This window comes from Zingiber officinale, chromosome 5A (assembly GCF_018446385.1).
Source record: "Zingiber officinale cultivar Zhangliang chromosome 5A, Zo_v1.1, whole genome shotgun sequence".
Lineage (NCBI taxonomy): Eukaryota > Viridiplantae > Streptophyta > Magnoliopsida > Zingiberales > Zingiberaceae > Zingiber > Zingiber officinale.
In genome coordinates, this window is record NC_055994.1 from 135,052,199 (window position 1) to 135,065,697 (window position 13,499).

Genomic DNA, 13,499 nt, shown 5'->3' on the forward strand with positions numbered 1-13,499 from the left:
AATTAGAGGTAAACATTTACATGTAATCAATTATTTCTTCAGAAGTGAAACAGGAGCGTTCTACAACATCTATGGAATATGAATGATATGAAATAGAATATCTGAGTTGAAGAATAAACCAGCATTGCCCCTCTTAACAGCACATGAATGATACAAAATGGGTATCTTAGTAGAAATGAAACCAGCATTGTCCTGTTGTGTATGTTTTGACTCCTTCAATGTGTGATCCTAGCATTATTCCAATGGCAAGCCTAGTAACGAAGGAACATAGTGTATGCCACAAGAATAATGATCTGAACTGGAACTGGACCAGAAATGAGTGGTTCAGTAAAATTGTAGCACTGGCTTAGATATATTTCATTGCAGCAATGCAGTAGTAACTTCAATCATTTCTTCTCCTGTTCTGATGCATCTCCTAAGTTAAAGGTTAAAACTATATAAAGAGAGAGAAAGAAATCTGATACTATAATGATTAATACATCCTTGTTTCTTAGTATGCCTTTAACCAAATTTTGATGGCTAATCAAGTGTTTCTGGAGTGTAGCTTATATCCTGAATTCATGCAAATTTTTGTCTCAAACTCAAATCAGATGGAAACCCTTACAGCAAAACATAGGAACAGCAGGATGAGTGTTAAAATCCTGCTTCATGCATCAGCCATGGCAAATGGAAAGCAGTTATTAAACCCAAGACACACTAGAGATCCATTTGATTCAACTGATTGAATAGCTTATATCTTCATTTTATTGGAAAAGTGGTTACTAGTAATTCACTAATCAAGTCCTATCAACAAGGTTTTAAATTCCATTCCAGGTAACCTTTTTGTAAGTGTTTGCAATAACTCCCTAGATAAAACTTCTACTCACAAGGTACTAAATTCTGTTCCATTCCACCTGATTTCAATCTGGTCAGCTTCCCTAGCACGGAACACCTATTCTCTTCTTTGGTGCAGCCTAGTGCCAATACTGACATATAGCATGTATGTCAAACAAGATGCAACACCAGCATACATCTAGTAAAATCTGAATATCTGTTTATGTATAATGCTCGTATTTCAAATTGATTCCACGCAGTATCACTAAAACCAATCAATACTGAAATAGAGGCGGCGATTGGATTGAGCCGTGTGGTCCAACCCTGATAGAAATATTTTTTCATGATTTTTTAAAAGATTTTTTAATATTAAAAAAAAAATAATGACCTTGGTCTGACAAGGGCACAACCAGACTTGGGCTAGCAAAGTCATGGGTCGTGCTCGACCTGACACGCTACAAAAATAGGTTGACCGGTGATTGGCCCGATCAGCACATTTTGACATCTCTAAACTGAACCAACTAGTTATTGGCAACTTATCTTGTTTAATTCAAAGTCTAAACTCAAAAAATCAAAATATGTCAAAATAGTCAAACCCAACAAAGAATCAGTCAACCTGGATGAAAATCAGTTAAACCAACCTGAATCTCTTAGATGGACATTGGGATGAGCATAGGTATCAAAAATGCAACAATCATAAGATAAAATAACTGTGAATAAGATCTCTATCACATTTGGATGACCATTTCTTTTGAAGAATGTTGATATAAAGATTATATTATTGGATTGAGTTTTATAGAACTTTTGAATGTCTTCTTGAACTTGATGGAGTGATACACCAATCCATCAGAGTCCACGTATATCAGCTAAAAGCTTCTACGTTCAATGTTCTACATTTTTAACTTATTGGAGAAAGTGAGGTGGCATAGTCCATGGTAGAAAGCTAAATTATAAGCTCTATTTTTAGATGGTTGACACCATAGATCGAAAACCAGTGGTTAGCAACAATGAGAGCAATCTAATTAATTTGGGACCAATTGAATATCACTATGCAAATACCATAATTCTAAAACAATACTTATAATTTTATTTTCGATTGTCAAACTATGATAGTCATACAGGACGTTTAAAAAACTGATATGACAATGTATCCATTTGCTTTTATGCACACATCATTGATGACATCTATTTGCATTTTGCACACATAAATGACAATGAATTTAGGTTGATGACATCTTAAAATAATTTTCAATCAAGTTGCTCTGAATCATATTGTGGAGCTAGGGGTGGACTCATCGAAGTTTAATGGATGTGAGACCCACACTGGAAACTTACAATGGCTCATTGGAAGTGTTGTAAAGGACCTAATGGTAGGACCAAGTTGTATAGAACCAAACTGAAAATCAATTTATTGATTAATCAATTCAATTTTTGATGTTTTAAAATAGTGAAAATTTGAGGTTCGATATTTTCCACTTCATCCAATTTGATGGGCAAGGACATGCAGCAGTAAGTGAAAGAGGTTGCGCTGGACTTGTAATCCAAGAGGCTACCATCGGACAACATGCAATAAATGATAGTAGACAAAGTGGAGGGGGATAAGGCAAAGGGCAGGAGCCAAAGGAGGAGCTTGAGCAAGAAGGCAAAGAATGGGGGCAGGCTATTAAGCAAGTCCTTGAGAGAGGACGCACTGGCAGTTTTGTGACTCCTGCTTGGAACTTGTTGGCTGTCACATCCCTTCTTGCAACCATCCACAACAAATTTAGCAGCAATTAGAAGTCAAAATATTTTACTCCCAATTCAAATGATCCCAATTCAAACAATCAAACCAAACCAAATAGTTACTTTTGAAGCCTCTTGCTTTATATCCAGTTCAAATTCATTTGAAATTTTTCAGCTTGAAAATTTTAATTTGGTTTGAAATTTTCTTAGTAGATCAATAGGCTGAATTGCATTCACCCTTACATGACACTTTTATTTTCCTCTAGTGCACTCAAAGTGATTGTTGTATCTTGGGAATTAGTACACTAATGACTCTTGTATACATTTCTTTGGATTAAGGAAAAAAAGTAAGGCTTGATGACAACGTCATCTCCATGAAGGATTTTGAAAAGGGAAGGAAATAATTTATTTGGCAATCTTAAGAGACATTTGAGAGCATTCGAGGAGAAGATGGAAATTACAGAGTTCGAAGACAGAGTATGGCCAAAGTGAGGGGTGGATACATAGGAATATAGGATTAAACAAATCCCAACAACTAAAAAACAACCAAATATTAGAGTGGAGACAAAGCCCACTAGCAAGAAGATCTAATTATGGACTTTACAAACCAATATGTTGACATCTTGGCATACATTGGGAGTGTCTGCAAGGAGAATCCTCAGAAAATCAAAGGGTATTCTAAAATAACAAAGTAAAAAATCAGGAGTCCTGCATCTCAGATACTGATACAGGAAGCATCAATGTGTAACAGGCCATCCATATCTAGTAGCATTGCAGTTAGAGATTCCATTAACAGCTGAACATTGTGACTCATGAGATAAGGTTATACATAGTGACTCATCCCCATGCTCATATTGAGGTATTTCCACTTTGAAAGTGATTATTCGCCCTTTCTCAGAAAAACTTGAAGGGTGGGAGATCTTTGAGTAGAAGGCATGTGGTTCCCATGCCTAATTAATATGGAACTAACTGTATGATGGGCTTGCCTTGGGACATGAGAAGAAGAAGCTTCTACAACCTGCATGAGCAACCATCTATCAAGGAAAATTTTGACAAATTAATCCACACCTAATGGTTTATATAGGTGTTCTATTCAGGTGATTAGGTGATCTATAACCTTATCACTCTTAAAAGGATGGCGCACTTTGAGCTTTTTAGAAGGCATATGGTACCTATAAGGTTCTGGATGAGTAATCAACCATCCATTTTTTCACCACAAGGATACATTAAGGATCACCTGAATACCTTATAATTTATCGATGAGAGGGATTTCTGAAGATACAAAAGGGTTCACAGCAGAAGCATATTAAAAATCTCATTTAATATTCATCTTTTCAAAAAACAAAAGCATCATGCATGATTCCAACCAATGCAATGATAATTATATTTCGCATTTACAAAATCAAATTAGCAGCCGTGGCACACCATGTCAGGGAAGAATGATGAATAATTGAGACCTTAGAAAGTTTTAAACTCAACAGTAGCATCATACACAATTCCAACCGAAGCAATGATGATTATATTTCACATTCACAAAATCAAATTAGAAAGCGTGGCACAAAATCTCAGGGAAGAATTTGATGAACAATTGATATCATAGAAAGTTTTAAACTCAACAGTAGTAGAAATTCAACATGTGATCTAAGGTAAAATTGAGTACCTGAAGGTTTTCTGCTATAAATTTAAGACAAGAAGTTTTAAGTTCCATAGCATGATGTTGATCAGCCAACACAAGGATATTGGCAACTGAATTCACAGATATTTCCCTGCATAAATAGGCCTCGCATAGGAGTTGAAGCCTTCCCAAGCCATATTTGTTGGCAGCAGCTAACAGTTTTACTCTCAGTACATCTGATAATGAATAATCAGAAGAGTGTGGCCTATGAAGATCATCTTCTACCAGCGTATCTCTGTAAATAAAATGTAGCATTGCCTATATTCAAGGAGGTAAGCAAAAAATAAGAGAGAGGTTCATAATAGGTATTAGCTGGCAATCAAGTAAAGAACAGAAAGGAAAGTAAAAATAGGCCCATACCTTGAAAACCTTTGGTTCCATATCTGCAAGAACAATCTCATTTCTTTCACCGTTGAACTCTTCAAAAAACTGAGAATGGAAGACTGGGGATCTAGCAGCTAGAACCAACTTATAAGCATGAAATTTTTCTCCAGCAACATTAATAATGACATATAAACCTTCCTGTTTATCAAGAAGCACACCAAAATGCATCCCGATATCAGATTCAGGAACTTGGATGAAGTGCAGTCTCGGAGACTCCATTACAGACACCAATTCCGACAGTACAATTGATCCTCAAGCAGTCATCCTTAAGGTAATCTGATGTCTCAAGTGCAGTTCGTCGGAAGAAACGTTTGTAACCCCTGAAGGATCAAAAAATGAATAATACATGCATGTATATAGCATGAAAGAATTAGAAACACATCATTAATATTAATCTAAAATAACAAAAAACACTATGACAGAAGTAATGAGGTACAACCATAATACTATGACCTGTTAAATGAATATAAATTTTCTTCTCACAATTCTAGGCCTGAACCAACCTTCCTAATCCAGGCCAACCCCAACTTCAGAAACCTGCTGATTGGCTTCTCATTTGGCTAATAATACACCTAAATTCAACAAGGTTTTGGTCAGGATCATCTTAAGTTACTCTTCAGCCAATACATATTTGCAATCAGCATTATACCCTCAACTCTACTAGGCAATTGGGGAACCACTTAAAGCCCAAACCTTTCCCAATAAACGAAGATCTGATCAACCATGAGTAATATGATTATATTTTGTACAGGAAAAGAATAACCACTTAAAGCCTAATTCATGACTTCCATTAATTCATAGTATTACTACATTGAAAATTAAGCTTGTATTTAATAGGAGAATTTCCAGCAAACTCTTTTATTGGAGGGCCTTTTTCATTGTGGAGCTCAAGAAAGTTGTTAGTAGAGGAGTAATCTCTAACATTTATATCAGATATTCATAAGCTTGAATGCATAGCTTCTATCCCACTCCTAACATTGTTGATGGTTGAGGCTAAACCAAAATTCCTTTGGAGATTCTAAATGAGTTTCCATTATAAATTGATGGGTGCCTAAAGAGTTGTGTCCTAACTCATTTGAGTGATAATGTTGAAGTAGGTGTTACTTGGGAAAGTCATGACGAGCTCACCCTTCCCCTCTCAGCATTGCACCATGAGGAAACAGTGTCTCCAGACAATGCTAACTACAATATCAAAGTTCAAATTCTGCATGCAATCATGTATTAGGAACTACAGCGACCCATAACCAAAGATTCACTATCAGCATGAGATGCATTTGGGGATGTGATTGGAAAAAATCTCAATCTAGAATAAACAGGAAGAAGAAAGAATTTACAGGCCATTACTTGACAAAGTAGAAATAAACATGAGAAAGGAATCATCAATTATACTATAACCTACGATCTCATATTTTTCCTGCCGGTTGCAGTACAAGTAGAATAAAACTACCATAAACTTCTTCTCTGTCCTGATGTTTTGAGCATTCTATTATTTCCAGAAAGTCCTCAAGAAAATAAATATAATTTAAACAGCAGTTCCGGTGAAAAACTAAAGAGTTCGAAAGGAAAAGTTTTGATTAATCTACCACATGCTCCCTCGATACTTGAGGGTATACGGTCCACTCTCTAGCGATCGGTCAAAGTGACTGTGGACTTTGCGCTTCCCCTTGCCGCTCTGATCTACCAGCGTCAACTCAAAGAGCACCCTCGCGTCGGGTCCCTCGCTGGCAAGGGCGATGAACACGGAAACGTAGATTGAGTTGTCCTCTGGGTTCTTCCCGTCGGGGTAGAAGTAGATAGCCCACTGGTACCCTCCTACCGTGAAGGTGTCGCTGGCGATGTGCTTCCCGACCCCATGCCTTTGGCGAGGGAGTAACCCTGGATCACGAAGTTGTGGGACCCGTTCACGGTCTCAGTCACGGACCGTGAACTCGTCGGCGAAGCTGCCATATCCTTCTCCGGCGTCAACATCGAGTCCCTCTCATCCGTCGGTGAATTGGAGAAATAGACGACCGTGATGGACGAAGGCGGCAGCGGCGGCGGGGACGGAGAAGCTGAGGTGCATAATGGAACAGAGCAAACTGGTGAATATCTCCGGCGACCGGAATCGAAGGAATGCGAAAATTGAGGTTTAGGGTTGCACTCGCCGTCGAATTCCACTCTGGCGAGGAAACGTTTTGGGAGAAGGGGGCGTTTGGTACGCGCGTTTTCCATTTTCATTTTTTGGAAAACGCGGGTTTTCTGGAAAATGGTGTTTGGTTTGCGTTTTCGGCGTGCGTTTTCTAAAAAATTGACTATCGTTTTCTAGAAAAACAGAGAATGACAAAAAGTCATTTTCATTTTCTGGAAAACGCGCGTTTTCTAGAAAACAGAAAACGACTTTTTGTCATTCTCTATTTTTCTAGAAAACGATAGCCAAATTTTTAGAAAACGCGCGCGGAAAACGCAAACCAAACACCATTTTCCAGAAAATGCACGTTTTCTAGAAAATGAAAATGAAAAATGCGCGTACCAAATGCCCCCTAAAGATGTTCTTCCCTAGTTCCTACAAGGCTACAAGGCAAGAACGCGATTTTCTTTTTGCTTTTTCTTTTTTTTTGAAAAATCCCATTACTTAAAAGACTTAATGCGTTCTTTCCCCGCTAAGTCTACCTTAAAAAATGGAATCGTACTTGCTAGTTGGAATCGTACTTGAATAAATGTCAAAAAGGAAGGCCAACAATTAAAAGAGAGTCCCACCTTTTCCCATCATGAGTAAGTCATTCGTCAGGCTGGTCATTTCAAATTCTGTGATCTAATTCATCATTTTTATTAAGCCGGAATCCATGGATACATATCCTTAGAAAAAAAAAATATATTTTTCATTCTGACTCGATTTAACCGTCAACTATAAATTAATTTTATAATTTATTCGTCTATGAAAGAACTATTTTTATACGGAACAAAAGACGATATTTTTTATCTCTATCGGTAAAACCTCATAATACTAAGAGTTTTATTTTCGACAAAAGGGGACGACCACTGATGTCTATTTAAAATGAGCATCCTATTTAAAATTTTTATCAGAAAGACATCTCAACCCCTTATAAAACAATACAAATACTCTTTGACATTCTTTCCATTTTTATCGCTTCTATATCTCTAAATTTTAAATCAACTAAGCACATTATAATAACTACAAAATTATAATTATTACACATATTATAGCATGGACGATGTTTCTATCGAGAAGCTGAGAAGACGAACCTGTCGGTATGATGTGTCTGGAATGTTGACCGTATTTTCATGACCCAGATGGTGAGTTGTCTTCCATGTTGACCGAGTCGTCAGAAGTCCTCCGGTCAACTCTACCTGCAGCTAGCGATTAGGTTGCCCCGATCTCCTGGCCCCGGGGGATGCTGACTCTGGTGGCTCAAAGTCGGACACGATATGGGTCCGCAAGACGACGCACGATCTAACTACAGTACCGACTCACAGACTGAATTAGAGGCACGAAGGCAGGAATACAACAAGAGCCCCAAGGCGGAACACTCTACCAGCTCACAGGCCAGAATACAATAGTGGCACGAAGGTCGAACACCCTATCGGCTCGCAGAGCGACTCAGATAAATAGTATGAAGCATAAACACTCGGGTGGTGACTGCCCGAAGGGTGACGACGGCGTGTGATGGCTACAGGATCCTACAGCGACGCTGGAAAGGGGGAAGACGATGCGGCAACCGGGCAAAAAGGAGATGCCAGTGCCGGCCGATGCCATGCAGCAGCCATCGTTTAATGACGAGGGAAACGAAGGGGCTCACCGAGTGTGACGTCGACAACTGAAGACGGCATCCACAACCGCGATAGGCAGCATCCATAGCCGCTGGAGGTGGCGCTGGCGGCGAGAAGTGTCGGCGACCGCCGAAGGCAGTTTTGGGGATCGCCGGGGCTGGCGGTGGCACCACTAAAGGCGGAGGCGATGGTAGGCGCTGCTCCTCGACAATGTCAGCATGGAGAAGGTAAAAAAGGGAGAGGAAGGGGCAGCAACGCCCTCCTCATGAGTCTGAGTGGCGTCCACGGCGTGAAGCGGTGGCAGTGCTGCTTGGAGATGACTGCGCCGAGAAGGCAGGAGGAGAGGAGACGGAAGAGCGGCGGCGAGAATGCTTCATTCACAACGGCGGAGAAATTGCCAAGAAGGGGGGGGGTGAGAGGTAGCAGTGACAGAGAAGAAGAAGGGCTCAGGTGGTGCCAACCGGTTCGATGAACGGCGGAGGCCACACGAGTGATCTCCCTTCTCCTATGCTTGTGCTTGGCGGTGGAAGAAAGCACGAACCGCCTCCCCCCTTTTCTACTATGAGCAGTGCTTCTCTTTAAAACTTCTAAACCCTCAAAAATGGAATGACCAAAATACCCTTCTCTCCTTCCCTAATCACTCTTAGGCCCTTAGGCGGCATCCGCATCACAAGCCTCCCCTTCAAGTATAGTCGAAAGAGGCGCAAGTTCGACTGACTAGACCAAGCCCAAAACAGAATCGCTACCGAACGCGAAATCAGATCACTGGGCTCGTCTTATCACGTCGAATGAGTAGCTGTGGTGATGTCGAGCAAGTGACTCAAGTAGTATCGAGCGAGCGATGAGAAACTGTACGGTCCAGGCAATGGAAATAATGTTGATCAAGTAGAAGGACCGGCGATTGAGCCGAGCGTGCGATCGAGAAGATGCCGATTAGGTAATCGAAAAAATGTGAACCGAGTAATCAAGAGAGCGTCGCGCAAGAGATGGTAGCGATACCAAGCAAACTACGAGAAATAATACCATGTCGGCAACCAGACCGACGCCGAACGAGCGGCAGAACGTTAAGCGAGCGACGAGTAAAATGACTGTAGACCGAGCGACACGCGGGAAAATGAGTAGACCGAGCGGACGAGCGATGCTGAGCGCGTGACCACGAGTATACCGATCGAACAATCGAAAGGATGTCGATCGGGTGGATGGACGTTGGGCGGACGATGTTGAGCGCGCAATCGTGAAGATACAGACCGGGCGATCGGAAGGATGTCGAGTGAAACAAGCGCGTGGCTAAGTGGACGATCGGGCAAAGGATCAGGCGACTACCAAAGTGTCGATCGAGCGACGAAAAATAGTGTCGAGTGACTACCAGGCAAGCTCTCAGCCGAACGCCAAGTGAGCGCATAGGCGAATACCAAGCGAGCGATGAAGCAACGCTGGGCAGGAGTGGAGCCCGAAAACCGAGCGGGAGCATAGCTTGTGAAATCGAGTGCGCAGAGATGAAAGTCGTGAGTCGAACGGGCGCATTGCACATGAACTGAACTGGAGTGAAGCCCGTGAGTCGAAGACGCATGGAAGCGAAAGTCGTGAGCCGAACGGGCGCAAAGCCTATGAGATATTATGGTCTGAAACCAATGGATGCTCTTGTCCGCGACCCTTGGAGATAACTCGACCTCGAACGGGGGAGATAAGCTGCTCTGATATGTTTCGTGACCAATAAAGACCTCACGACCTCGAACGGGGGAGATATGAGATCCGATGAGCTGGTCCGAGACCAGTGAGATCGCTCAACCCCAAACGGGGGAGATAGAATATCTGATATGCCGATCCGCGACCCCGAACGGGGGAGATAGAAGATCCAATAAAGACTTGTCCGTGACCAGTAAAGACCGCTCGACCCCGAATGGGGGACATAGGAGATCCGATGGTGATAATTGCCCGACCCCGAACGGGGGAGATAGAAGATCCGATATGTGATGATCGCTCGACCCTAAATGGGGGAGATAGAAGATCTGATATGTGACGATCGCTCGACCACGAATGGGGGAGATAGAAGATCCGATATGTGATGATTGCTCGACCCCGAACGGGGGAGATAGAAGATCCGAAAAAGACTGACCCGTGATCAGTGAAGACCGCTCGACCCCGAACGGGGGAGATATGAGATCTGATGGTGACAATCACTCGACCCCGAATGGGGGAGATAGAAGATCCGATATATGACGATCGCTCGACCTCGAATGGGGGAGATAGAAGATCCGATATGTGATGATCGCTCGACCCCGAACGGGGAAGATGGAAGATCTGATAAAGACTGACCCGTGACCAGTGAAGACTGCTCGACCTCGAACAGGGGAGATATGAGATCTGATGGCGACAATCGCTCGACCCTGAACAGGGGAGATAGAAGATCCGATATGTGATGATCGCTCGACCCCGAATGGGGGAGATAGAAGATCCGATATGTGATGATCACTCGACCCCGAACTGGGGAGATGGAAGATCCGATAAAGATTGGCCCGTGACCAGTGAAGACCGCTCGACCCCGAACGGGGGAGATATGAGATCCGATATGCTGGTCCGAGACCAGTGAAGGCCACTCGACCCCGAACGGGGGAGATAAATGCTCTGATAAGTTGGTCGGTGAAGACACGGGTTTAAGGTCGACGCTCGACCGCCGGTGGAGACCTGAGTTTAACGTCACCGTTCGACGGTCTTCTAAGGCAGGGGTTTAAGGTCGCCGCTCGACCGTCGGTGGAGACCTGGGTTTAACGTCGCCGCTCGACGGTCTTCTAAGATGGGGGTTTAAGGTCGTCGCTCGACAGTCTTCACAACTCACAAGGGTTTATAGTCGCCGCTCGACTCTGGGGTTTATAGTCGTTGCTCGACTTTTAGAGCCTGTGGCTCTAATATAATATAATCTCGGTCGATCGGCGCGGGAGTCTTCGCAAATACAATCCCGGTCGATCAGCGCAGGAGTCTTCGTAAATACAATCTCGGTCAATCAGCGTGGGAGTCTTCGTAAATATAATCCCGGGCGATCGGCGCGGGAGTCTTCGCAAATATAATCCCGGCCGATCGGTGTGAGAATCTGTTGATACAGTCTGACCTGGATGTTGTTTTGCTGTTGACACTGATTTAAGTTTGTATCAGATATTTAACTCAGATTAATTACTAATCTAGGTTGACTTGGTTGACCTGATTCGGGAAAAAGTCCAAGTATGGAGACTTGGCACTGGAGAAGTCCAAGCAGGGAGCTTGGCACGAGTGGAAAGTCCTAACTGGGATGTTAGGCAGTTGAAAAGTCCTGGCGAGTGAAGCCAGGCAGTGGGAAAGTCCTAACTGGGATGTTAGGCAGTTGCAAGTCCTGGTGAGTGAAGCCAGGCAAGGGAAAATCCAGATGGATCAAGGGTGATCGGACATCTGGTGTTGAAAAGTCCAAGAAGGAAGCTTGGCATGCGAAGTCAGAGAGGGCTCGGTAGCTCGTTCTCTAGGACCAGATGAAGTCGGAGAGAGCTAGGGAGCTCGTTCCTCCGGACTAGGTCGGAGAGGGCTGGTCTGAGTCAAGAAGCTGGATCGGTCGGCACCGATCCGGAAACTGACACCGGATCGGTCCGCACCGATCCGGAAATTTTATACTGATCGGTCCGCCGACCGATCTGAAATCGATGGCTCGTTTACCGCATCGACGGCCGCGCAGCCGATCGGAAATCGATCGAGCCCATCGTGATTTTACCGATCGGTCGGACCGATCGAATCGATCGAGCCCATCAGTGATTTTACCGACGGTCGCGGACCGATCGAAATCAATCGCAGCTCATCGAGATTTCATTGATCGGTCCGGGACCGATCAGATTAGTGCTTGATCGGTCCGCATCGATCGAAGTCGCGCACCTTCGAAGCGACCGCTGATCGGTCCGGGACCGATCAGATATTCCCGATCGGTCCGCGACCGATCGAGATGATCAGAATCATGGATCGGTCGCACCGATCCACGATGGCTTGTTTTGCATGCGCTTTCTCTTATTGTTTCGATTCGCAATTGCTTTTACCTATTTCGTTTCTAACCATCTGCCGTAAGCTTTTCGAGTTACAGGTTACGGACTACTTGATGTTGGATGAATTCAAATTGAGGATCATTAGTAGAAGGCGACGAAAAAGCTTTTGCTGTGTCTCGCTGCGGACAAACCAGTTTTGGTAGCAACGTCTTGTTTGCGATCTGCTGGCAGCTGTTTGGTCGAAATCAGCTTGACGTGTGCTGATAGGTTCAAGCTCGGAGGTACCAGTGGAAACGAGGATGCCATTGGTGGGAGCCGAGACAATCAGACAAGGAAGAAGCGTGATTGGCGACGGCGTGGACTGCAGGATTTGCAGGATTTGCCGCAGTTTGGCGAGATCCGCTGAGCGAGAGGCATATGAAGTCGAGAGGAGAGACTCGCAACAATGCTTTTGTGCTCTTGCCGTGAAAAACATGGAGAAAAACTCTCGAAGATTGAAGCGGTGTGCTTGTTCTTCGCTGTGGCTGTGAGCTTCCTTTGATCATTTCACTTGAGCCACTACTGTAAGTCTTGTGCTTAATTTCTTACTGCTGTTAAAGACTTTGTGGAGAGGTTACTCCACCGAGAAGGAGAATCCTTTAGCCGGATAGCTTCCGGGGTGTGATCTACCGAAAGATCAAGAGGATTCGTCCACCTTACGGACACGCCGAGGAGTAGGGGCAAGTTATCCCCGAACCTCGTAAATCTCTGAGTTAGTGTGCTGTGCTTTCTTGTTTTAGTTTTCTAATTCCGCTGTGCTAACAAAGTTCTTGAAGTAATTTGTGTTAAGTGTTTTTCAAAGAGTCTATTCACCCCCCCTCTAGCCATCTAAGGTCCCAACAAGTGGTATCAGAGCCTGGTGCTCTTCATTACGGCTTAACAACCCAAAGAGCTAAACAATGGCCATGAAGGAGGGACTCAGCACCAACCGTCCACCTTATTTCGATGGAGTAGATTTTCAATACTGGAAAAGCCGCATGGAGTATTACCTCAAGACTGATATCTCCATGTGGTTCTCGGTCAAGGAGGGATTCTCACCTCCAAAGGACGAAGAAGGTAAGGAACTTGACTCATCGAGATGGTCAACCGAGCAAACTCGCAAG

The 13,499-nt window shown here is 43.5% G+C and overlaps 1 pseudogene; it reads right to left on the reverse strand.

The window, feature by feature from the left end:
* Positions 1 to 2: 2 nt before the first annotated feature.
* Positions 3 to 6,777, reverse strand: LOC121981947 (annotated as a pseudogene).
* Between the last annotated feature and the right edge of the window lie 6,722 nt (positions 6,778 to 13,499).